The sequence below is a fragment of the Mustela putorius genome, unplaced genomic scaffold, assembly GCF_011764305.1.
Source record: "Mustela putorius furo isolate JIRA1106 unplaced genomic scaffold, ASM1176430v1.1 tig00001999_pilon_pilon_pilon, whole genome shotgun sequence".
NCBI classification, from domain to species: domain Eukaryota; kingdom Metazoa; phylum Chordata; class Mammalia; order Carnivora; family Mustelidae; genus Mustela; species Mustela putorius.
Window position 1 is genome coordinate 172,241 of NW_025421923.1, and position 23,618 is coordinate 195,858.

The window sequence follows — 23,618 nt, forward strand, 5'->3', positions numbered from 1 at the left end:
GGCCTTAAAATAGCCAGCGGAACGCCCCCATCCCAGAGAGGACACAGGCGGCGACTGTTCACCAGTGTGCTCTGAGCACCCGCCCACCCCACCCCAATAGCTCACCCCAATTCCCGTGAAAGCCTATCTCAGAGAGAGGTGGAAGCAGTAGCCAGATGACTTGGCCGTCTCCTTTCCTTTGGGCCCCGTGACTTGGGTGAATACTAATGAGCACACAGTGACCTGATGCAAACCAGGGCACCCACTGGGCAGGGTGGAAACCTGGGTGGAACAGACGTCTGAGGTGGTGGAGGGCTGGGCAGAGCAACCAAGGAGAGCCAAGAGGAAGAGTGGAGGCCTCAGGAGCTACAGGACACACCCGGGGCTGTGCACACAGGCAGAAAGGAAGATGTCTCCACGTTGACTGCTGGCCAGCCTGGGACATAGCGCTACAACTTGCCCGCCATGCCACCAGGCTGTGTATTCTGGATGGAGCACATGCCATGGGGAGGGGTCTGCCAAGAAGGGACGTAGACGGAGAGAAGGAAGAAGGGGAGCAGTACTGTGGCGTGAGGATAAGGGAGCGTGTACGGCATACACGGCATGAGCGTTGGCTTTCCAGAGTTTTCTAGGTGCTCCGTGCAGTTGTCAGCTTTAGCAGAATGCCCGGTTAAATTTGAGTTTTAGATAAACAACAAATAATTTTTAGTATAAATATGTTCCATGGAATGTTTGAGACATAATTATACTAAAAAATATTTGGTGTTTATTTGGAATTCAAGTGTAACTGGGCGTTCCGTATTTTATTGGCAACCCTAGGGCCCCCTCGACTAGAATGAAAACCACCAAGGGCAGAGATCGTTTCTGCCATAGCCTCTGCAAAACCTAACATGTCCATTCCCTGGGCTCCTTTGCCATGTAATGTACTACAGAAAGGCACACTCTGCCTTGGCACTTTCTGCCAATCTGACTGTCCTGACTTCACCTACAATTAGCCATGTGATTGTGGGCAAGTATCTTTATCACTGTTTCCTCTATGTTCTCATTTACTAGGTGGGAAAAATGGTAGCTGTCTGCCATAGAAGGCTATCACAAGGAAATAATACAGGTAAAACCTTCACTGTGTGCTGTGCTCATAGAAAGGATTCCATAGACATTAGCTATTATTATTGGATACTCAATAAATAAGGGAACATGATAGAAAAAAAATCCCATGGGTTTTAGAGACCCACCTGAGCTGAGCATTGGGCTACTTCAACCAGCTTTGTGAGGCTTGAGAGAGACTTTATCTTTCTGGGTTCCTTTTCCTAAAGATTTCAAGATTTATGCAAATCCTAAAATCCCATAATTTAAATAGATTGAGTGGATGGGAGCCACATAGAATAACAACCATGTCAATAGAAATGTGTAAGGGGGTTAGAGAGTAGAAGCATAGAGGGGGATGTTTCATTGTTCACATAAAAAAGTCTGCCCCCAAAAGCAAGACTGGCCTTCCCAAGGCTCTGATGGTAGGAAGGCTGGGTTTCAGAGATTGAGGCAGAAGACAACCTGTGTGAGAACAGAATATTCCTCCCTCAACTAAGATTTACAACAAAAGGATCCCAGTAGGATGCCAAGTGGGAAAGCCTTCCCGGTAGGCAACCGAGCCAGTGGTAATAAATAAATTCATGTTAGTCCAGTGCCCACACATCTGAGAAGCCATGGTCCCCAACATCCACAATGCCTTCTGTGGCCAAGAGTTAGTTTTCAATGATTTGCAACATTTACAGGTAATTTCAAATCTTACTAGTGACCTTTATAGCTATTTCTTACCACCTCCAGGAAATCATCCCTTAGCCTCAAAGAAATGATTTGTCCCGCTCATGTAATTCTGAGGAGAAGGTGGTCACCAAGAGACTATGGATAGGCAGATACCCTCACAGAAATGGTTTCCTTCCACAGGAGATGGAGGAGAAGAGGGTCCATTGACAGCATGACCAACAGCATAGACTCACAGCATGTTGGGTTCAAAAGCCTTTGGAAAATGATGAAATAAAGAGAAAAGACAACCCCCTGCCTCAGAATATTCACAATACACTTGTAAGGCAAAATCCTTGTTCAATATAGCAATGACTTCCAAGTCTGAGTATGGCAACATAGAAGGCTGAGGGGAGTGCATTTGTGCTGAAATGACCAAGAATGAGCCAGATGGGCCTAACCAAGATGTGAGCTTTCCATGGATATATGGATAGCAGGGGAAGAAGGTGGTGAGAGTCTTGAAAGCATAAAGAATGTTCTAGGCAAAGAAAAGAGGGTATCCAGAGCATGCCAGGAAATGGCCACAGTGGGACCCTAGTTACAGAATGAGGCTGGAGATAGATCAAGTCTTCAGCATGTAAGGCGGGGGGCTCTAGACTATTAAATTCGCTCACAGGCCATGTTGCACCTAGATAATTGGATTACCTATAGTTTTTCCCGTTGTACTGTGATTGAAGGAGCTCGGCAGTAGCATCGAGTGGTCCACCAGTTTAAAAACATTTCCTCCACCCATGCGAAATTCCATCCACTGAATCATCGTGATGAAACATGGCTGGGGACATAGAAATCCATCTACTCTCTGGTGATGGCAGTACAGCGATAGCTCGAGAAACTACACATCACATTCTCTTCAAGCAGCAATTCAACTTTTGGGAATTTATCCTGAAGATACACTCGAACGTGTGCCAGATGTTTGTTTCAGCCTTGTTTGTAAGATCAAAACATTTGAAGCAACCTAAATGCCCATTGCAAGGGGGCTAGTTAAATCAATTATGGTATCCATACATCCACAGAATAAGGCAAATAAATGCAAATTAATAACAAATACGGAATTTCTCTATATACCAATAACAGGGCCATCTCTAAAATATGTTGTTTTAAAAAAAAAAGAAAGATAAAAAGAAAGGCAAGGCACAGTAAAGCCTGTAAAGTAGGCTGCCATATTTGGTAGAGCACAACTACCCCCCCACCCCCATGGAGTGTGGGATGCATTTGGTGACTTTGTTTCAAAGACTACAGTATTGGAGGGAGGAGAAGGAACTTGACAGTGGAGGAACCTGACAGACTTTACCTTACTCAGGAGATCAGAGTCCCATCACCAGCCATAAGTCACACGAATGCCATGTACCCATGATACAATGATGAAAATGCACATTGCCTCTTAGGTCATCCTCTCCAAAACCCATAACCCCTGGTGAACCATGACGAAAAAGCACCAGTTGGCCTCAAATTAAGGAGCATTCTCCAAAATACTTGAGCAGCCCTCCCCTCTTCCCCCCCAAAAGAGTCAAGTTCATCCAAACGAGGGAAGCCTGAGAAACTGTCACAAACTGGAGGAGGCCAAGAAGACTCGACAACTGAACTTAAGATGGTGCCCTGGGTGAGATCCTGGAGCAGGGAAGGGATATTGAAATGAAGCTGGTAAAATCCAAGAAACTCTGAAATGCAGTGAGTGGTAACGTTCTTCCTGTGACAAATGTACGTAACAACGTAAGATGTTGAGGGAGCGGGACTCCTCGGTGGCTCATTCAGTTAAGTGTTTGCCTTTGACTCAGATCATGATCCCAGGATCCTGGGATGGAGCTCCAGGTCCTGCTCCCTGCTCAGCGGGGAGCCTGCTTCTCCCTCTCCCACTCTCTTGCTCTGTCAAATAAATAAACAAAATCTTTAAAAAAAAAAAAAAGATAATAAAACCTTTTTAAAAGATAATAAAAATATTTAAGGAGATAATAAAATAAAATCTTTAATAAAAAAAAGATAATAAAATTTTAATCAAGTTCTTTGTTTCTAAAAGATCCTTTTGTTTTGAGATTCACTTTTTGAGTAATGCATTAAATCAGTAGCCCTCAAATAATTTATTAGCGTGGATTATTTCTCAGAGCAATAAGTTGCATGGCCCCAAAGTGCAAGGCTCCAAAGAGAACGGTCCCAGGGACATAAGAGTTTTGAGGGAATAAAAGAACATTGGGTAATGGTCTGAATACATGGTATTGCCTAAGAAGATCCTGGGCATCCAAGGGACAAAATAAAGGCACGTGTCCCCAGGGAGATGGTGGGAAAAGGAGAGATAAGATGTCCAGAAGGAGTGACTCTGGGCCACAAAGACTAAGTTAGCCCATACAAAATATACATAAGATTAGCTCTCCTTCTGCTTCCCCATCTACTCTGTGCTACATCCTCCCAGTTCTGGAATGAGCCCTTCTCTGCCTTTTGACTCCTAATCAGGGAAAATATTCTAGACGGTTGGTGTCTGAGGGACACTCCGAACCCTTGCGAGCTGACTCTGCAGTCATTCTTGCTGTCGCATGCGTTGGTCTTCTGTTTCAGCCACCACTTGGCAAAAAGCATAACTGAGAGGTGACAGTGGAGTGAATTTAAATTTGACCCCGTAAGAGAAACAGGGCTGTTCAGGTCAAGCCTAAAGCCCAAGGGAAAGGGCACAGGATAACAGATGACTGAGCCAGCTGCGGGCAAGACGCCAGACGGACACCCACCAGGAGAGGCCGGGAAACGGTTAATAACTCACGGTGACACACATTAAGCCAGCAACTCAGGGACTGCAGTTTGGCTAATCATGAAGTCAAACAGAACTGTCGGAAACTGGGAAGGCGCTGTCGCTTTTACTGTATTTTTCCACACTTTTTTTTTTTTTTTTTTTTCAATTTGGAAATGTTCGTGGGGAGCTGGAACACTCAGGCTGGAGAACTCCCGGGGTCTGAGAGGGAAGAAACTGTCTCTGCTTGGATCTCAATCCAGTTCAGACCAGCAGATCCCAAGGGCATCAGCCATGAGTGGCACTTAGGTGGCCTCTTCGGTTGCCAGCGCCCCCTCGTCTGCTCCCAACCCCTGTCCTGTAGAATCATGCTCACCTCCTCTTCTTTTCATTGCCCTCGGGTCCCAGCGAGCAGCCTCTTGCCAAGTTCCATGAACGGAGCGCTCCATCCACCGGCCACACCAGCCTCCTTGTTACTAAGCTCGGCAGCTGCTTAACAGGCAGCAGACGGAGAGAGGAGCTCAACACCCCCGAGGTGGGCACTAGGGCAACCTGCGGCTGAGAGGCAGAGTGGAAGTACAATGCTCTGCCCTCACCCCCGATTGCTATGTTGGCAAGGACCCCGCTGTCACAAAGCCTCACAAGTGAGCAACCAGCTCGTGGAAATTCACTAAAAGGACATGGTCGGCTCAGGACGTTTAAAGTGACCGTGGGCTCCACTTTAGGGAGAGTGTAGGAAATAAGTGCCCATGGTGACGGAGGTACTATGAGGTACAGCTGCCCTCTGGATCTTACAACCCTGGAGATTCTTGTTCTGACCTTCCCGGCATAGGTACGTACCAAGTACTTGCTTTCTAAACGATAGGGAGAATTCTCCTCACCCCCAAAACATGTAAATGATATTTTCTGCATCTGAGAGCAGGTCCTCATCATAGACCGATCCTACGGATGAGTGTCACTCCTCATGCAGCGGACAACTTGACTTTAACATTACAGACCGACGTATCTGCCACCCCCACCCCCTTACACGCGCACACACACACATGCTCACACACACAGTTTATTCTGTAGGAACGTCTCCACTTAGCATCTCTACTCCAAGTCTGAGTTAAGTACCAGCGATTTTAAAGGAAACAGACCAGTTTTACCGAGTGAATTCTAGATGAGAAAAAATATAGATAGGATGCAGTATGTATGAGAGCAGGAAAGCACACGCACGCACCCCTCCTTGCTCTTTCCCTCTCAGCAAGAATTGCACCTTGTTCTGAGCCCTTTTCCTCCCCAGGGGGCAATGGGTCTGATAAGCCCTGAACGAACAGCTACTGTTCCATTGGCTCAGCCAGAGAAAGTCTCCCTATAACGCGGCCGAAGTAGTCGTGCTCGGGTCCCGGGCTCCATCATGACGGCTTGGGGCTAAGGCTCTGGGTCAGTCATCACAGCCCTGACCTGCCCAGTGGAAGTTCCCTGACCTATCTCATGGAATAGCGCAGAAACACAAGTCCCCCATTGTTCTCCGGCTTGGGGATTGAGGGAAGGGGGAACACGCGCGCACACAAAACCTCCCTCCAAAAGATTAGTGCAATTATTAGCCAACAGTAATGGCTATAAGCCAATCTGTTCTCAAATCCTCCCAAACACAAGTCACCTCAGAGCCTCTTAAAGCCCCAAACACAAGACTGTGTGTTCTCCTGCATTTTGCCACGTTGTTCTTGAAGGCTGCTGGGCCGTTGCTTAACGCTGCCCTTACCCACAAGGCTAATAAGCAGAGAAAGAAACAGTGACTTAACACACATGTCTGAGCCTTGGGTCCCCATGCCCCCATAAGTCTGTGAAGGCAGATGCCCTGGGCCAGACATCACTGGCCACCGCTTCACCCAACGTCACAAGGTCGAAATGCTGAGTTTGTGGCGCATGGTTGGTGTTCATTGTAGAACTCTCCAGAAGGCTGTGTTCTCTCCCCCTTTCACCTTATGTGAAGAACAGCCTTTGACCCCTGCACCATTCCTGCTGGCTACTCTAGTCTCCCACCTGGAGTAATGAGTATATATTGGGAAAGGAAATTAAAATCCACGGGATGACTTGGTGAACACTCACTTACACTGCACACGAATTTTAAACCATCGTCTCAGAGAAAGCAAACTCTTGTGTTAGCCTATATTGACATATATATGAGATAGTTCAAAAAAATCCATACTATATCTTGATTAAATATGGATAATGATGAGAGACACATAAAGAAGAAAATTCAAGGCCAGATTCTGGTTGGTGATATATTTACCTAACCCCAAAGCAATCCAGTGACTGGATTTAAGTTGCAGATGTGTTAAAGGACACTAAGAAAAGAATATGTCGGCTGAGTTCAAAGACTCAAAGATTCAATGACTGTGTGGATATCCTACTCAAGAGAGTACCTACATGAGTCAATAAATACAGAGGGGAACAAGCACTGCCTGCAGCTCAGACACTTATCCAATCATTCCCTAATTCTTCAAAAGGTTTCTGAACCCCAACTATATTCCCGGCATGGGTGAAGGCCAGACAGTTTGTTGGTTTCTTTTAGAGCAGCCATATTCAAAGCCCCATCATTTTCTGAGAAACCAGTGCCATTTGGAAAACATAGGCACAGAGAAAAGTCTCCATGGTGAACAGACAAAGGGAAAATGTTCTAAGTGACGACAAATCGGGAAAGGTTTCAAGCTGCTCTTATTGATTATGAAGTAGACCAGGACATGTTAAGATTTGCACAAAAGTCTACAAAATATGTAGATGAAGCATTACGTATAACCCGGTTCCTACAAATTAATAGCATGTCTTTGCAGCAGGATGCTCTCAGAAAAAACTCTGTGGAAAGGTCTAGAACCTGAGTTTGAATGACCAAATCACAATGACTCATTATTCTCCCATATGATTATTTCGTTCTGTACACACAACGAAACAGAACCAGCACCACACCACTGTTTATATACAACTTCCATAGTGCATGTTTTTACAAACACGTGCACACAGATGTGCACACGCGCGCGCGCACACACACACACACACACACACACACAGTCTTTCTCATCTGGGAAGTTTTGGGTTTCAGTTAAATTCCAGAAAGGCTCTCTTTGAATAACCCCTGGTGAATCATTTTCAAAGTTGTGTTGGAAAATGGAGGTTAAAACTAAAATAGTAATAGGGGTCGGTTGGACATCAGCCTTCAGCTTGGGTTGTGATCCCAGGGACCTGGGATTGAGCCCCACATCGGGCTCCCTGCTCCATGGGGAGCCTGTTTCTCCCTCTCCCTCCGCGGCTCCCCCTTCTTGTGCTTGATCTCTCTCTCTCTAAGTCAAATAAATAAATAAATAATAAAAATAAAAAACAGTAATATACAATGCTAAAAATAATAAAATAAATAAAAAGCAAAATAATAGTAATAATAAATGGGCCATTTGGGAAATACCTAAAATCCTGAGACTAACCTCATTGTATAAACTTACGAGAGTCTAATCTCACAGCACGCATACACCGAACCCCTCTTTGGCATTACTCACTAATGAAAAGATCGACAGGAATACATAGATGCTACAATGGTTTTCTCTCTAGGATGCCTAGCTCTAAGCCCCTGATGTAATCGCACTGTCTGTAGGAGGGACAGGCATTCTTGGGGCTTCGTAAAGCAGGTCTGTGAAGGATGCATGTCACATTCCGTTGTGCTTAACTGCACACAAACACACGCACACCCCCACTTCAACCTCATATTCCTGTCTCTGCAAAATTGATACAATTTCATTGAGGTCGATTACGAGGTTCTATGGTGATCCAGGAAAAGAAGAGCGAACAGCAGTGCACAGAATAGCGAGGCTCTGAGGACGTGCAGAGCCCCGAAACCCTGGGATCTCCCCCTTGCATCTTTAGTGACTCGCCAACTCAGGGGCACAGCCCACAGGAGCCCAGCTCACCAGCACCTGCGTGTGGATAAACTCCCTAGACAAGGGCTCTAGGTACCAACTCATGGTGGGGGTAGGGGAGGGGGGGAACCAGAGCCACAACTGGGGCCCACTGTTCGCTCGCCTAAACTTCTTGACTTTGAATCCAGACCAGGGCCAACCACCCCCTTCTACACGTACGGTGAATCTTGCAAATGGAAAGCACAAGAGGAGCATGAAGGGGGTGAAGGCAGAAGACAGAGCCTTGCAGGGTGGAGAAGGCCAGCAGCAAGAAAACTTGCCTGTCGGGAGAAGAATCACTCGTGATTCTCTCCATCCACCCGGTACTGAGAGCCCTCCCCAATCAGGCGAACCCACCCCGCTCCTTCCTAGACACGAATCCAGTCCGTGCAGGGCTCCGCCTGCCTCTCTCACAGCAGGTGGCCAGAAAGCATTCTGCTGCGAGATGTGCCCCAAGAGTATCTAACCACGATGACACAAAGAGAAAAACAAGTAAGACTCACAACTGAATCCCTGTCAAAGTTGGGGAGCGGGGAGTCAGGTTCAAGGGCACCACAGCTTTTTAAGTCAGGCAACTACTCACCTGCATCTGGCATGAGGATGGACAAAGAAAGTCAGGTCAAAGTCCAAAAATCCAAATGAGCAAATCCACGGGTCTCTACCCTGCTAGGTTTTCCTCTGTCCCTCAGTCGTCATGTGTGGGTTAGCTGCCCAGGGACGTGGCTCTGATGAATTCAGCACAGTTCCAAAAAGGGGACCAGGGGGTCTAGCCTCATCCCACCACTATCCCTCAGTCCCGCGTCAGGATGTGGAGCCACAAGGACCAGCGACGGTGTGCAGAAGCCTTGCTCGCGACATTGAATGAGCCCACAGAATACGTCAATCTGATCTTTTATAGTGCTTTGTTTATTACCTGTGTGCCTTTATTTCATAAGGGAACCGAGAAAGAGAGAGAGAGAGAGAGAGAGGGCAGGCATGATGAAGATGACTATTCGTAGCAATCCAAAGACAGCTTTTCTTAAGCTTCATTCATACCAGCAAATGTGACCAAACAACCTAGCAATTGTTCTCTCAAATGTCACCTTTCGGTACAGGCCACCGTGCCGATAAAACTCGGCTCTCTCCCTTTCGCTCCCCACTGCCCCTCCTAAAAAAAATTGCTGTGTTATCCTCCAAGAGAAATCTCCTCCAGAGAAATCGAACCAACAAGGAAACCTTTTCTTCTTCCCTCAACCACCCCCCCAACTCGTTTTTTCTTTCTTCTTCACGCAGCTTGAACAATTTGGCTCTGTTCTGGGTGCATTCCTGTGGCCCATTCTCTTTCAGTCCCCTGTGCAGGGCTGAGGACGGTGGACCAGGAGAACACAGGCCCACATTCAGACCCAGGACGGCCCTTGGTAGGGGGGTGGTAGCGTGGGGGGGGGGCGGTGAACCAAATGTACCTAGGATTGTTGCGACACCAACTTAATACCTGGGCCGAGAGACAAAGGCTCTTTAGAAAAAGCCCAGGCTGCCGGGTAACCCATCCCCCGACCTGCTAGGAGTTCAAAAGATAACAGAAGCTGAAAATAAGGCCGAAACATGATTAAAGTTTTCCAATTCATTCCACGAGCTGTTATAAGTGATGACTGATCATACATGGAGAGAAGCTTTTTCTCTTTGCCTGTGTGTGTGAGTGTGTGTTTGTGTGTGTGTGTGTAGGTATGTGCACGCATGTGCACACACACACGCACAGGCGTCCAGTTCTGGATCAGTGCTGTCAGAGCCCTGTCACCTTGCATGAGCAGACGTATAGCCATTGCTCGGAAAGTCCCTGATTGGAGGGGAATCTACAAAATGAGGAAACCCATGCGACATGAACCCTATTTTTGTTCTTAACAGCGGGTAAGTGGGCATTTTCAAGTTTTTAATTCCTGTATTTATTCCTATGTGGGTCCTGGAAGGCATCTCTGCCCGTGGAAGAGTGTGGAGGCCTCAGGAGTAAGTTCTGAGGCTACAGGGGCAGGGCGGGGGTTGTGTGACTTGCTGTCGCAGAGCTCTAAACAAATCAGGGGTTTAGGGGACCTCTCTTCTAAATGGGGTGGGTGCCCAGCCACTTACAGGCAGACTGGGAGATAGCCCCTCATGGCCCCAAGCACCATGGTCCCAAGCCAAGTTTCTTCATTAAATGAGGAAGAATTTTGAGCCAGAAAAACTGGAAAACAATGACAGACAGAAAGAGCCAGGCCTATAAGGTAACCGGGAAATAAAGACGGGGCACCTCAGCACTTGAACCAAATGGGATTTGTCCGTCTCGTCATTAAAACCCAACCCTCACTTAGAAAACTCTTAAATCACTGTTTTACCTACTTGTTTTTCAAAGAGACTGTAAGCTCCATGAAAACCAGGACCGTATCACCACATCCCAGCATCAAACACGGCTAGGTACCAAATAACTCGTTCTGAATGTTGGAACATTCCAGATTCTCAAGGAATAATAATAATTTTAAAAAAAAAAAATGTACAGGGGGTGGGGGGCGGCAGGCAGCTCATGGCCACTCACAGGGGCTGACTGTTAGATTTACAAGCATTTTGTGAGCCCGTTCTTAGACACAGCCGCTATTAAAAGTGAAATTCTATAAACTTACAATGAAATAAAGTATACTAAAAACCAAGGTAAAGGACCTATCTCTCCCTTACTATTGAACCAAGTTGTACTATTATCTCTGGTCTTGAGGTTGTGTAGGTCTATCGCGTCTACACGGGGGAAATACTGGGCAATGCTGACCACGGTCCATCTTTCCCTCACTTTGTGGTCAGTGATGTCACATTCATAGCTTAAAACTGGCCATGAGGAGAACAGTAACACATGGTAACCTAAAAACGCCACAAATCAGGATTTGATTTATGGTTTTTTTAATTGTCTAGACTTGAGAGTGATGAATGAAATATTTTACACCTAAAAGTCTATCACTTCTACGGTGGTTACATTGCGAGGAATATATGTGTGTGTGTGAGTGTGCGAGAGAAAAAGACTGTGTAAATATTCTTTCAGTATTCAAAACTATTCCCTGATTCGGAGAAGAAATCCTTTACATCATCGACCAAGAAGTGAGGCCCCACCAAATGTCTTCATTCTTTTATCTCATTCCTTAACAAAAATGAAAATATGAAGCATTGTTCATGTTGGAAAGTGCATAGACTCTTTCCTCAACTGCAAAAGAAAAGTCAGTGGGATATTTTTCAGGAATCAATTAACCAGGGCACGCCTGGGTGGCTCAGTCAGTTAAGTGTCTGCCTTCGGCTCAAGTCAAGATCCCAGGTCTTGGGATGGAGCCCCGCATCAGCCTCAGCAGGGAGCCTGCTTCTCCCTCTCCTTCTGCCTGCTGCTCCCCCGCCTTGTGCTCTCTCTCTCTCTGTCAAATAAATAAATAAAATCTTTTTTTAAAAGGGATCAATTAACTATATGGGATTTGCAAATTGTGTGCTACACATCCTTTATGTCAATGATATTCCTAACCTCCTTGTGTGGATAAACATGAATACTTTTTTTTTTTTTCAGAGAGCTGGTTGTTTAACACCTACCAACACACCACTGTCCCACAGTCTAACTACATGTGAGGGAAGAGAGTAATTTCCATGATTTTTAGGATGACTATTACCTAGAAGTATGTGCATACGTCCGTATGTGTACATGTAACATGTGCGTGTGTGTGCGTGTAGATGTGTTTGATTTGTCCCTTGGCTTTGGTTTAATAGAGGTGGCTCACGAAACACTGAAAGAATTGGTAGAAAGATGACCCGGTATGAGCTGTCCTACTCTTTCGTCGGGGCTTCCAAGAACAAGAGCTCATGAAGGACAGGCAAAGGAGGGAAGAGTCCACACTTAAAATTTTCCTACATCTGGACAGTATTTGACAGTTTCCAAGGGGACTTTTGCACCAACAATATCATGAGAGCCTCGTGGGGGCTTTGTGATAAAGGCAAGACAGAGCTTTCCCATTTTACAGATGAACATGTTGAGGCTCCCAAAGCTTACGTACTCTACCAAGTACTCACACAACGAAGGGTGACCGGCATAAAAGTAGAACCCAGATCCGACTCCTAGCCCAGTGTTTCTCAAGAGAGGTTCACAATACCTGCTTTGAAGCAGTTCTTCTGGAACGTTCCATCTTTCTTAGACCTGAATGTAAGTAAGGAGGCAATGCTCTGGAGAGAGAGGACACTTGGGAATCTGGAGGTCCTCTTGTCAAGCTCGGTCACACTTCCTAGATCTACGTCCTTGGACATAGAGCCTCTAACACCAGAGCCCTGGTTTCAGTCTGTCTGCTGACCCACCTGCGGCCACCACCCTGGGTCAGTATCCACCCGGCCAGAGAATCAAACCCCATGGACAAGTAGCTACAGCAGAGTCAGGCCCACAGGCTCTGTTCTCTGCTGGCTTTTGTACTTTTTTTTTTTTTAGAATAGCCAAACCCCTTTAATCTTTTCAAGCAAAATCATCTGTGAGACAGCAGAGTATAGTTCAGACCAAAAGGCAGTTTTCTGGGGTCGAATGGGGAGAGAATCTGCTCCTGGGGACCCTCACAGCACCACTGAAGAACCCTAGTCTCCTTGAAGTGTCTTAAAAAAAAAATCCTCATTAACATTTAATGTTAATGAATAATTAAATTAAAAATTAGTGTTAATGAAGACAGTGCATGTACATGTGTGTCTCTGTGTCTCTGTGTATGTGCTTCTGTCTGTGTGTGTCTGTCTGTCTATGTGCCTCTGTGTGTGTATACTGTGGTGGGGGGCAGAGGGCCCCATGTTCTATTTGGTGGGTCTCCTCCTTAAGCTTGGCTGAATACACTGGAATCTTCTGCCACTGTCCACAAAAGGCCAAAAGGAAGGAGAGCAGTCCCTCAGTGACCTAAATGGACAAAAATAAAGTTTCAATCCTACATCCTACTATAGAAAAGCAAGCAGGCAAATCCATAAATGTTTTATAACATCCCTTTGAGATAGGTGCCTTCCTCATCATGACATTGTAGATGGAGAAATGCATGCTGATGGAAGTTAAGTAACATTCTCAAACTTCTACTGCATGTTAGTGGTGAAGCAGAGTCCGGGGCTGGTTTCCTGGATGGACAACCTGTGCAATCATCCAGGGACATTCTAAGGGCCCGTGCTTGGACTGCAATGTTCTACAGGTGCTTGTTTTAAAATTCTTGATAATTTTGTCTTTGAATTTGGGTTCTGTAAGTAAAGTCAGATGGAGCATGTGTAGGGGTTTGGGGCCTTTGCTCACCTGTGGTCCTGCCTCCCACTGCCTCTCAGCCCTCCTGGGATGGGTTCCTGGGATGGGTTCTTGTCCACCTGCTTCCTAGCCTTGATACTCTGGGTCTGCCTGTCTTGCCTTCGCCACCCCTGTCCCTGACCATCACCCACTATCTGGAGCAGTGGGAGGAAGATTTGTGTTTGGTCATCATTTTCCACAGCTGTGGCACAGGCACATAGGGACAGGGTCACGTGCACACCTTGTATTTCTCCAGAGAGGAAGGCCCAGCCATTCCCACCTGGAGGGAGGGAGAGAGGAAGGGGGGGTCTCTCACACACCCCTAGTCCTGACTCTGAGCATGTTCTAGAAGGGAGGTTGTGGTCTCATCAATGTACTATGCATTATGTAGTTGGACTTGGCTCAGATTCAAGTCCAGATACCATAAGTCAAGAGAAGAAACTATGGATCCTTATGGGGGAGCCTCCTCTCCTTTTTACAAGGATCAGCGCCTTGTAATTATTCCCCAGCCGTCCAACCAGCTTCTCGGTCCAGCATTGACGGACTCTGCCTCTGCCGGTACCCAGGTCACAAGAAGAGGGAATGTGAGCCCCAGGTTTGCCCTGCATCTATCCCTTCTCTCCCAGGTATAGATGCCCACACGTACTCTCTTCAAGTTCCACCGACTAGAATTCCAGCAGCACTAATGAGCATAAAGTTTCCCCAGAGGATCCAGGGCAAGGCTCCCCGGCCTCGTGAAGTAGCTGCAGGGGAGGGACGCAGTCCAGTGAGGGGCTGTGCGCAGGCAAGGAGCCAGCAGCCGTTCCTAGACCTGTCCTCCTGCGACCCGGCTCCTTAGAACCATGAGAGACAGCTCCATTTTTTTTTTCTTGCAATGACCAGTGCATAAATTCCCAAAAGGGCAGGAATTCTGCCCATCTTGTGTGCTGCAGGCTCAGACCGGCGCGGAGCAGGTAGCTGCGGGATGGGTCCAGATGCAGAAGTCCTATGACTTAACGCCGTCCGTGATGTTTGTTTGTATCCACTTCAGCCCTAGATCTTTTGAGTGCAGAGTGAGGAGGAAAACCCTCATCCTCTCTCGGGTCCCCTCCTTTCTTTCTCTTACATCCGTCCCTGCAGCAACCAATAGCGAATCGGCCAGGACCCCTTGGCTCCTTAACAAAGCCAAACAGGTGTAAGAGATTAGCTCCTGGAAGAAGCCTCTGTCCAACCAAACAATGTCAAATCCTCCCCCCACCCCCACTAATAAAGTCCAGAGCTGTAAGCAATTCTCCTTGTTATTAGGCAGGAAAGAAAACACAGCCCGACTCCTTCCCAATTAGCTCGGAGGACCCTCCGATGAGCCGCATTTAAACCAGAGACCTGCCATGATCTGGCTTCTAGCGCAGACAGGGCCTGCCTTCCCCAACGAATGGAAACTCACTGGCCCAGGTTCCCAGCCATCTTGGCACGGGGGCGCAGACAGCCCCCGAGCCCCCACCCCAGTATCCATGGGCTGTCTCTGCCTCTGATTCAAACCATCTTTGCGACTCTCTGCCAGATCCCTTACTTTGATTTTCCATATGGAGGCGTGGGGTCTTTTGCCAGGTTAGTGTTTATAGGGATGGGCTTTTTGACAGTTTCGCTGTCAGTGAGAGAGGAGATGGGATCCCTCCCCTGGACGTGAATCACTTTCTTGTCATCCAAAAAGGGGAGAAAGACCAACATCCTGAAGCAATAACAACACAGTCGAAACCCCGAAGGGATCTAGCAATGGGGATGTCTTGCCTCTCTCTCCACCCCCTCCTCAAACTGATAGGTCTTGGGGGCGGGGGGGGGGGGTAAACAGAGAGACTCCAAGGTGCTTTCAAAAATGGCCCCTAGTTCTGTTACTTTGTGTTTACACGCGGAGTTAGAGCAACTCAGACCACTCAAGTCATCCGATCTGCTCTCCCCACCCTGTCTCAGGCAGCGGTTGGAAGAAATCTCGTCCAATCTTGAACATCTTACCTGAATAGGCGATGTTTCGACAGTCTTCGTAATAAGCTCTCAGGAAAGATTGTAACTGCCAGGCCCTGTCCCAAGGCTGTAAAGCATTACTTCTCAGAACTCTATAAATTTTATAAATGAGGTCACGGTCTTTGAGAAGTTGCTTGTCCAAAACACACAACTAGCCACCAGTAGAACTAACATTTGAACCCAGAGTCCAAATCCAAACCTGTGGTAGACTTTTTCGTGCTGCCTGCCAAATATTTCCCCCCTTCCCGCTCAGCTCCCCCTTCTGGGGACATGGTAGGATCACATTTCCTGGGAGCCTTAAGACTAGCCCAATGCCAAGGAGTTGTGGACGAAGATCACATTTATGAGCTCCAGGCTGGACCAATATGTGTCTCCCCAGAAAGCACTGTCCCCTCTGCTATGCTTACTGGCAATGTTCCAGAAAACTCTATGTCAGCCTGGGTCCCAGCATATGGGTACAATGACCGGGGAACAACACTCAGTTTCTGGTGATAAATATGTAGTATGAATAAACAATAAACTCTAATTGTTTTAATCCATTAAGATTTGGGTATTTTTACGGAGAAGTCAAGAAGGTGGTTGTTTTGGAGGGGCAGAGAAACAGGGCACGGGAAGAACTTCTGGGGTGCCCTCTGAACCCCATTTTCTAACAAGAGTGCCTGTTACAAGAGTGTTAGCCTTATAATAATGTGTTAAGTATTATTTCTTGGAGACTGCAATATCTGTGTTTTATTTTACACTGAAGGGTTAAAAATTATCTGAGTGATGTTTGTTACCACCCACACCAGCCTGACTGAGAGAATGCAGCCAGCGCTGATCGATACACCGTCACGGCCCCTGTCCTGAAGTGCTTTCTTGAGTCTCAGTGATCCCCCTTCTGGGCTCAGAGATCAAGAAATTTCCATCTTCTGAGTTGAGAACAGAAGCCTCAGTTTTTTCATCTACATCTAAGTCTTGTCATGAAAAGGACAAAGTAGAAACATGAAGAGAAACATGGAATGAATTACCTGGGGCTGAAAGTCTTCCAAGGTTCCTCATCCAGAATTTCTTTAGGAATCGCCAAGAAGGTGAGAAATGACTGTGAATTTGAGCACCTGAATAGTGGACATCCCATGAACTTCCTCTCGGACTGCTTCTTCCTGCTCTAGCAACCTCAACACAGCCTCTTGTGGTTCCTTTAGTCTCCAGTGTGTGATATGTACAAACAGAAGGAGGCAAATGGGGTGGCTTCAGCGACAGTTAGGCAGGAGGGAGAAGGGAGAAGAAGGTCCTAATGGTCTTTGATGTGTCCCTGTTGGCAGATGCCTGAAAGGTGCTCAGAGGAAATCTCGCTTAGAGATCAGCCAGTGTACAAAGGGCAGAAGGAAATTGCTATGCCTTTCGTCTACCATGACCCTGAATCAAGCAAGCTAGGTTGGCTCTTGCAACATCTGGGAGCTTGGAAACCCAAGGCATTTCTAAACAACTCCCCACCCTCCCACCCTCCCCAACCCCAAGCCGCGTTAGCCTTGGAGAAGCAAGATGCTTTCCCCTGGAAGTCCACTGTGGTGTTCTATAATTCATTCTCCTTCTATACACTGCCCCCCGCCATAAAGCCATTACTGCATGGGGAAGTGGCAAGGGCTACCAGTGTGGGGTTGGCTGTGGGGGAAGAAGACGGTTTTTTATTTGTTTTTTGTTTTGTTTTGCTTATTTAGTTGCTGATCTACTGACGTGATAAAGCTTACTGCGGGTTCCACTGTATTTTAGAACTCTTGCCCTCTTGAAAGGCAATTCCCAAACCAAACCCCAGATTCTTACCACCCACCTTCAGGCCAACTGCTGAGCGTTCACTGCAAACTCAGCCCTTCGAGGGCCCTCTGTCAGCGTTCAGAAGCTCTTGACCAACAACTCTTTCCCAAGCCCGGTGCTCGCTGATCTAACCTCATTAAGCCGACACAAGAAGTCTATGTGATTGATTTATCCCATATAATAAAGCCAGGCAATTACTCACCGGGACAACCTGGCACATGATCTGGTCCCTTCTGTAAGAGGTAGCAAACCAGCCACATAAGAAACCACCCTGCTATTTGGGGAGAGATAAATTGCTAATCCGTGGTTGTCGTCCTACAAATGAATTTTCATTACGGTCTGTGGCAACGCTAAACTTCAAGGACCTGTAATTACAAACCATTGATTTTTTATTGTCACCTGCTGAAAGCCGAAGCATAAAACATTATCCCTTTAGCACCACGGTCCAGCTGGGTGTGAGCCCTCCTGCTCTAAGTACAGGTGGCAGTGGAGAGAGGTATGAGGCAAGGCCAGGGTGCCCTCCTCCCCCACACCCGGAAACTTGCCAGAGAGAAGCCCACGCCAAGGGTGAATCATTTACAAAGGGATCAAAACGGACCACTTTTTCCAGGCACAGGAGTCTTCGCTTTCTCTTTCACGGCCTTTGTCTCTTTCGACCTTATTTGCAAGAGAAGATACAACCTACTGGTAAAGGGTGCAGGGTCCAGAGGCAAAACTCCTACATTTGCCTTCGGATTCCACTTATTCCTAGCTGTGTGAGCCTGAGCAGCTGGGCCTCAATCTCCCCCTCTATAAAATGGGAAGGTTAGTAAGAATATCTACCTGCCTCCAAGTGTTTTATGAGAACTAAGGGCACGAATTCACATCAGCCTGCCCGGAAAATATATCCAACGCAAGCCACGTTTTCGTACAACACGAATGAAAGCACGGGTGCTGTCATTCCTTGCCATCGAGACTGTAAGTCACTTGTTAGTGGAAAACTTTCTTTAGACATCTTTTTGACCAAACTCATGAAAGGCAAGTTCTGGAATATTTCCCTCATTATCTCCCATAGGCCCAGCGCTATGCCTGGTGCCTAGCAGGTATTTATGGCAATGTTTTTAATGCCCTATACATTGTAAATATCAGAAATTCCTAACAGAATGAACACGTGAATTTTCAAAATTATTTTTAGGGCACCTGGGTGGCTCAGATGGTCTGCCTTCGGCTCTGGTCATGTTCTCCCGGTCCTGGGATCAAGTCCCACATTGGGCTTCTAACTCAGCAGGGAATCTGCTTCTCCTTCTCCCTCTGCTTCTCTCCATGCTTGTGTGCTCACTCTCTCTCTCTCTCTCTCAAATGAATAAGTAAAATCTTTAAAAAATTATTTTTATCCACTTTCCCTTTAAGTGATCATTTGCCTTATTTCAAGGATGACTCTGATGAATAAACAGAGACCTAGGGAGGAAAGAGGTGCTCCCCCAAGCCCGAACGGAGGTAAGGACAGAATATGGAATTGACAGGGAAGAAGCGTCTCATTTACTGAAAAAGATACTACATTCTCCCCTGGTGGGCCATCTTTGGGTGTATGTGTTTCACTCTGGGGGTCTCCAACAAATCTCTGTGTTTGAAGAGATGTTGAGGATGTTGACGGTTCCAGAAAGCACATAGTAATAGTCAACCAGCTGCATGCCTGAGAAGGGAACACGCCTAGGGAAGGAAAGCTGTGTTCAAGGTGCTGCAGAATTCAGGACGCTGTTCTCCGTCACCCTCCACATACAGTGGCCGCTAAGTTCCGTGACCCGGCCTCCAAACATTACTGAATTCCCTGCTGCCTCAGCCCCAAACCCCTGGCTCTCTTGTTCAGTCAGAAGTTATACTGCTGGTGCCCCTACATTTCTCACTTTAATGGCTCCTCTTCTCAGTAGCAAAAAGTTCAAAACCCTTGGCTGGACATCCAAGGTCCATATCAATCTCACTCCAGGTCAGCTTTCCAGAATCATCCAGCCCATAACAGTCCTGTCACAGAAAGCAGCAGCTATGGATGGATGATTCTAGTTTGGAGAGGGATGATTGTCTTTTCCTTATGACTCAATATACTCTTCTTCCACTTTCTCAGCTCAAGAAGTGTGATCTCATCCCTACCTCTCAAGGCTCAGCTCTCAGGTCACATGGCCCCGCAGAACCTCCTCCCACCTCCCCTAGCAGAACTAAATGCTCTTCCACCTTTGCTCCCAGGAACTTTGAGCATCATGCTCTGTGACCATTTCCATTGCTCCATTCTGAACCCCTCCAGGCAAATCCTGGAATTTACCCAGCTTTCGATTTCATGGGCTGATCAGCGTGCCTGGTGCCCAGGAGATATTGATCAAATACGAAATGAATGGAAATTGGACGTAGTTTCCCATTTAGTACGAGAAAGATGTTTCCATTAGGAGAATGAGCCCCAAATAGAGTATGCCAGACAAGGACAGAGGCCCAGGGTTCCCACGCAAGAACGTCGTCGTAGAAGACATTTCCACATTAAGCAGAAGGTTGAACAAGAGAAACTTTAAGAATGGCTTTTAGTCTAGACCTAAGACTCGGGGATATGGTGACCCTTGCCACGTCAGGTCCAGACCTTCAGCCAGTTCAAGGGACAGAAAAAAAGAGACACATAGAAGCCTTGGTCCAGGGATCTGAGACCTTATAGCAGCATTTCTCCTAGAAATGGAGGATTTTGACCTGTATGTGAAAGTTTTAAACTCTAGAGCAAAAGAAAAGAACAGCTCAATACATTAACAGTGTGGAATGTCTAAGACTTTTCTCCTAAAAGATCCAAAGCAATGAACTTGCTTCCTATGTATTAAAAAAAAGAAAAAATGACTTGATACCCTATGTTCTCATCACTGAAAGAGGTAGGGGGGCAAAACATGGCCTTCTAGATGTGTCAGGGTTGTGATAAGTCATGTTTAAACTTTACCCAAAGTGAAATAAAGTGTCAACAGAAACTGCTGCCCAAACTCTCTGATCAGGTCAGGCAAACAACCAATCGAAAAAAATCAATCAAATGTGAAAGATGGCCTAACGGGTGGGAATGTTTAACTCTGTGATTCCCATAGAAGCCAGGTCCACTTAGCGTGATTCCTGCCAGCTGCTGCTACTCCTCGTAGCCATGAAACAGCCAGAAGCATATAAGAAGGTGTTGTTTCGTTGCCTGGCTTGGCCACGGACAGGCTCAGAGCTTGGTGACAGGCTCAGAGCTTGGTGACATTGGCTGAGAATGCGGGAAGCGTGCTAGGAATCATGGTGTCACCTCAACCCCAGGGCCAGTGCTTTGGGATGAGAGGTGACCAAAATTCCAAAGAAGAATGGAAAATTAACCCTTTATCTTAAAGATGGTAAATGCTCAAGGAAATTGGCCCTCGTAGGTGCGAGAGAGGAGAAACATTTTCAAGTTGGTGTGACAGAATGACAGCAGTGGGCTTCCATGTGGCACATACCATTGGAAACAGACGGCCCTTTCCCAGGGGTAAGGGGTCAACAGGAACCAGACAGTGGCTAAGCCCCCAGCTAGGTAGGCTAGGGTTTAGGCTAGGGTTTAGTACAGGGTTTCCACTGTAAGGAGGAAGCAAAGTATAAGTCAGGAATTTGGGGAGCAAAGGTTCAATTTTAAGGGCCAAATAAATATGGAGGGATAATATGGGTTTGGTGGACAGGAAGGTGTTTGGGTCTCAGCACCCACAATGAACCTAACTCCTGACCCCTGGGGTTGACAGAACTCCTGAGGTACCTCCAGTCTTGCCAAGCTTGGCTCAGGAATCAACTGGACCGATCCTCTGGTGGTTTCGACTGGATAAGGCCAGAAGAGGACAGGGATTTGACATGGCAACCTGCTCACATCCCTTCTCAGTCTTTGATAATTGACCTCAGGGCATGGCCTGCTCCCCATCCTCTTGTATTGTAACATAACCTGAGCCTGGAACAGAGTATAACAAAGTTGTACAGGGATATCTGAATCCCAATCCAACCAGATAACAATACAACACCCAATGTGGAAGAAAAATTGGTATAAACTCTTTGCAAAGTAACCTAGGGATCCTTATTAGATCTTAAAAATGTGCAATACTTTTGCTAAATAGCTACAATTTTAGGGTCTTATTCTTTAGGGGAAATGCATTAAAGATGGAGAAACAGAAGATTAGATGACAGAGACTATTGGAGAGAATAACATTTTGAATGTTTACCACTATTATATTAGAAATTTTACATGGGCCATCTCATTTCATCTTCACGAAGGCTACAGGATTGGGACAATGATGCTCATTGTAGCCATGTTTGTAAGAGTAAAAAATGGAAACCAGTCTTCTTGTGTAACTGCTAAGACTAACGTTATGTTGTGCCCACATAATGCTTTACTACCAGACCTTTAAAAATCATTTATAAAGAATTCTGCACTGATAGGAGATAACACTCAGAATATAATGTGAATGAAAGTATAGAAAATATATATGCAATCGAATTACCAAAATATGTCTGTATTTCCTCGTTTATATGGGTGCACATATGTGATATAGTTAAATGCTAATGTGTCTACATATCAAAAAGTTCACAGTTATAAATGGGTGATGGGATCATAACTGATATATATTTTCTCCTTTACAATGAGCATAGTATCTTTAATAATCAATCAAAACATTTAATGGAAATAGCGTGTTTACTATGTGCTTCTAATGCTAATATACGATCACACATTACTGCTTGGTTAAAATACCAACATCAAAGGAATTACAGAGGCCATATTTGTCTAATAATGACAACTGAAAAATATCTAAGCTATGTCCATAACTACTCTGCTGCTATCAGCCTTGGAATACACTTGGTGTGTTCTTGTGACAAACAGCATCACAAGGAGTGTGACCCCAACATCAGAAAATATATATCCAGTGTTTTTCTAGCCTGAAAATAACAATGACCTGCTAACATTCTTTCATATTGAAAATACTTTGGGACTAGCTTTATAAAAAAAAATGATTAAAACCATTGCTCCCATATTAAAAAAAAAAAAAACTCAACAGTAAGTTATAGTTTGCTATATTTTGTTAATTGTTGGCAGTCCTAACTTCATAGTCCTAAGATACAGAGTGTCGTAAACATTTTAATAAGAACATATGGTAGGAGAACTTGGTAGAGCCAAGCCTTTGAAGGGTGGTTTTCTTTCTCTAAAACAGAGTCATAAAAGGTGTGGGGAAGCCTGAAGAGATGAGAACAGACTGTGTGGTTCATCACTGAGAACCCCAGACTCAGCCTTTTCCTTAGGGAATTAGAGGGAAAGGGGGAGGTGGGTAGGCTCCTAAGCTTCATTTGACTTTTCTTTCCCTGATCACAAGGTGCCATCTTCCTTCCTTCTGTTAAACTCAGGAGCCAGAGGCACACTCATGCCTCATCTCACCCATGCCTTATCTCTGGTCTGGGACGCCATGTCAGAGGGAGCTGGAAAGGGCTAGTTAAGGCACACCTAGAGGCAAATCATGTTTAATGTCAGGAGACTTCACCGGTTTGCTGTTTAGCAGCTATAAATCATGAATATTCTGAGACAATTCAGATGGATTACTTTTTCATTCTACTTAAGAGTTTAGAGTTAGGCAAATATAGTGACATTATCTAAAGGATTCCATCCTGCTGAATACTCAGGTGTGTTTCCAGGGAAGATACATAATGTTATATAACATGTATAATATGTTGTGTTATCATCAATAAGGTAGCTACTGGGTAAATGATTGCCTACACACAACAATTTGAAGAGAGATGTGAGAAACCCATGGTCAAAAATGCTTTCTTCTTGCAGGTAAAATCACACCTAGTGCTGCACCATTGGAAAAATGGACTAAGCATTATGTTTTCCTCAAGAACTCCATTTAAAGATGCTAGTAGGGTTGCTCATGATGGCACAATGAGTTGCTGACATTGGTCATGAAATAACCAAATGGATTGTGCTCTTCCATAGATGTGGCGATCCAAAGTAGCTAGAATATTGCTCAGGTAAGAGTCCAGAAGAAGAGAAGGTACCAAGAGGAGTGTGAACAATGGAGGGGAGTGTAGATTCTGGAAAGCAGTGTTGAAAATTGCAAAATTCATAATTTCATCTCGGATGAGCCTGGTTTTGGATCTTCCAAACAGAGGAATGGATGAAGTG

At 45.9% G+C, this 23,618-nt stretch overlaps 1 long non-coding RNA gene across 3 annotated transcripts in view; it reads right to left on the bottom strand.

Annotated features, from left to right (window-relative positions):
• The window catches only part of LOC101692218, a 67,888-nt gene extending 58,564 nt beyond the window's left edge, over nt 1–9,324 (bottom strand). For 2 of the 3 annotated variants that reach the window (XR_001178876.2, XR_001178873.2), the window contains exon 1: nt 9,002–9,324. This is a non-coding gene — a long non-coding RNA (uncharacterized LOC101692218). The remainder of the gene's footprint in view (nt 1–9,001) is intronic. The other variant, XR_001178874.2, reaches the window with a different exon arrangement.
• Between the last annotated feature and the right edge of the window lie 14,294 nt (nt 9,325–23,618).